We start from the raw sequence: 3,975 nt of genomic DNA, 5'->3' as shown, positions 1-3,975 counted from the left end.
TTGCTGCCAGGACCTCAAGTTTCCATTCTGAGTTTCACCGATATTAACATGCAGGCGTTCAAAAGATCCACTTTCTTATTTGCAACTTAAATCAACTTCCAAAACTTCAATTAGCTTTTGAGCGCCACTCGTTTGTGTGAACTGAACATAATATGTAAACTCTGGTATGAAAAGCGTTTTTCATGGTTGGCTGAAACAGGCAATCAGTGGCAAAATAGTGCCATAGGGTCATAAACTCCGGACATCGTTCGCTGATCAGCTAACTATGTAAATGCCACAATCATGCTAGTCTCTAGTGTCCGAATTAGCATATTCATGTAATATTGAGGGGTTTTATTGACCGTCCTGGCATCTGGATATTATGCCGATACATGGATGCAACAATATAGCTTTTTTATGTTACCAACTTGACCTTATTGCTTTTTCCAACTAGTTGGAGAAAACGGAATAACTGAGCCATATATGAAATATTCGCCTCAAACGATCTAATTATACGCCACGACATTTGAAGCGTAACCCCCAGAACAAATAATTTACTCAATTGATATTTTGGGAACAATTTTACTATGTACCTACAGGGGGAGAAAAATTCGATGAGATTGAATGGCAGCTCCATAACCGTAAAAAACTGTTAAAATAGTTGGCACATTTTTCACCTCGATTTTCAATAGATGCATAATGAATGACCAATAGACTGCAGTTTTTTCTGTTGTTGAAGTTATAAGTGAAAACGTTTCGGTTTTTGGCTTTTTGAATTGGTCCCTCTATTTTTCAAAGTTTCATCAATATCGAAAAACAAGTGGTATATTTTTCAGTCTCCACTTCAGTTATATTAAGTTTTATTTTTTGAAAAATATGAATCCCTTGATTTTTACATATTTATTTCAGGTCTATAGTTTTTTCTGATTCAGAATATAATATATGATATGTCTCAAATTGTTGTTACAATAAAAAGAATTCAAAAACTGTGCGGTCTAGTTGGCAGGTTTTTTCATTGATAATAGGATAATGTTTCTACGTTGTGTCAGGTTATTAGAGACTTGGGAAATCACTTTCATGCCGAAAGAGAAGTATTCATAAAAATAATCTGGTACCTGCCAGCTTAAGTCGGGTGAAATTATGTGAGAGAAAATTGAATACAGAAATATTGATGAAATAAGCGGATATGTTTTGTGAGTGCAGCAAAAAAAAAACTCGTTTATTTATTTCAAACTTTGAACAGGATTATTTGAGTTTCACTAACATGAAACGTGTCGGTGTTTAACAACGCATGCTATTGAAAATCATGTAAATTCTGTTTTCATTTCAATTATGGATTTCCATCAAGTATCGGCCACATGAATTCAATATTTAAATTATTTTGCCTGTGTACTTTTTTCATGCTGAAAAACAGTAGTTGCTAGTGAGTGTTTCTGGCTCATTCCATTTTCTCCCCAATACGATACGGGCCATCATTCACTGTTGGGTTAGAATTAACAGTTACAAACATAAACAAAGCCTGCACAGAGCACAACTGGTTTCCCGAAGTTGCACAAGCTCACAGAGCTTCTGAGGGATATTTCGGTACGTAGGGATAATAAAAAAAAATGAAACTGGTCCAAACAGCAAGATTGATATCTAAGCTTGCTCAGTACTGAGATACTCATTCAGTCATTTGGTGTCATTTGTGTCTACAAAGATAAAATGAGAACAATGCTGACATCATAAACATCACCCTGAAACTCAATAGAACGAACATAGCTCCCACGACATCTTGGGGGTCGAGAAATTATTGATATGTCCAACCGTATCTCAGAAAATTGAAGGACGAAGGAAATATTTTCCCAACAAAGCTGCATTAGAACTTCATCGAGAAGTTTGTGATTCTGACACTTCTACTCCATTAAAGATGCAACAAGATCACACAGAAACCATCAAACATCATCAAACTCTGCAGAAAGCAAAATGGCGATACCTTTGCATGGAAGACACCAGATCGTAGTCAACCATGATTATATCGACATATCTGAATTCCAGAGAGTTGTATCCCGAGACACAGAAATTCATCATGTCATCCAAGATTAAGTGATTCCAACAGAACACTATATGAAATATATCACCAAGGATGCCTAAGTGGCGGACGATAGCTGTCGTTATGGCTGTGTGACACACGAAACCATCCAGCACATCACCAGGTGATGCCAGAAGTTCGCAGACAGGGAATACAACATTAGACATGATGCTGATGACAATATTTCACACCAAGAATTGGCTATGAAATAACAACTTTTAAGACCAAAAAGGTTCCCCACTACATGTCTATACATCCATATTCTGTATCGGAAAAAGATCATCACAAGCTCTGTTGGGATCACACGCAAAATTACACACAATAGACCTAATGATACCACTGCATAAATATGAGAATAAAACACGGTACGTAAGTTCCTGGAAAATGCAAAAAAATATAAAAGAGAGCAGCATACAAGGATATATTAAAAAATTCTTAGCCTACTATAGAATCAAACAAGATTTCAATGTCGAAATATTTTATTTCACAACATATTTTTCTTCTTAATTGGATATATTTATTACAGCGAACATGCAACGTTTCTAGACCTTTCAAAAAATGTTTCTTCTAGCTCTGCAAACCAGACCTCCACAGCTTTTATAACCTCCTCGTTAGAAGGCAATTTACGACCTTTTAAACTTTTTTTCATTTGAGGAAAGAGATGAGAGTAGGATGGTGCCAAATCTGGTGAATGAGGGGGGTTGTTCTAGTAATTTAAAGCCTAAATCACGAATTTTTTTGCATGGCAACATGAGATTTGTGTGCAGGGGCGTTGTACTGAAAAAACAAAACACCTTTGGATAGATTTCCACGTCTTTTCTCTTTCATTTTTTCAGTAATGTCGAATGGTAATCTCCGGTTATTTTCTACCCTTATCCAAATAATCAATCATGATTACTCCATGGCAATCTCAAAAAACTGAAGCATGAACTTTTCCAGCAGATTTTTAGACACAAAACTTCTTAGGTCTTGGAGAACCAGAGTATCGCCATTCCATCGTTTGTTGCTTTGTTTCTGGAAATGTACTCAAGTCTCATCCATAGTAGCAATTCGGTTTGAGAAGTCTACATCGTTTTCAAATCGATCACAGATCGAACGCGATGCTTCCACCCTTGCACGCTTTTGGTCAACATTCAAACATTTGGGGATCCATTTCGCAGCAATTTTTCTCATATCCAAATTGACGTAACTCTATGATGATCGCGTTCGTATGAAATATTCAGTGCTTCAGATATCCGTTTTAGCCCAATTCGACGGTCTGATAAAATCATGTCATGAACTGCATCAATATTTTCGGGGACTGACACAGAAACTGGCCTTCCCGATATGTCATCATGTTCAATAGAAAATTTACCTCCTTTGAAGCTTGCAGTCCAATTTTTCACGGTCGCATACGAAAGACATTGATCACCAAGGGTATTAAGCATATCTTCTAAAATCTGCTTACCTCTTAACCCTTTTGAATACAGGTATTTGATGATGGCTCGATTCTCCAATTTTTCGATTTTCACAAATTCAGTGGATACCTTCTTTCTTTTAATTGTTGTCGTAACTCTGGTTTACCTTTTTGACCTTAAACTTCACACTGACACTTCTAATGAGTTATTGTTCGTTGCTATGGTTATTCAATATTTTTTTATGCATGGAACTGGTCTAGGCTAATTAGATATCAATACATCCTCGTACACTTCGGGAAGGGAAATCAAGAACCCAACGAACCCCAAGGATGAGAGGAGGAAATAGAAGCCCATCGACATCGGAAGCCTAGAAACAGGTCGGTCCCAACCACCACCGTAGTATATCTGAATGTTCCTCTGAGTATGAAAGCCTCAATGCCAAAGTCATAATAATAAAAGATACTTTTTGGGGTGATTCAACTCAGGAAGAGCCTGTGTTCCTCTTTCGGTTTTTTCCTTTTTCTGAAA

This window comes from Coccinella septempunctata, chromosome 3, assembly GCF_907165205.1.
Source record: "Coccinella septempunctata chromosome 3, icCocSept1.1, whole genome shotgun sequence".
Classification (NCBI taxonomy): domain Eukaryota; kingdom Metazoa; phylum Arthropoda; class Insecta; order Coleoptera; family Coccinellidae; genus Coccinella; species Coccinella septempunctata.
This window is presented reverse-complemented; position numbering follows the sequence as displayed.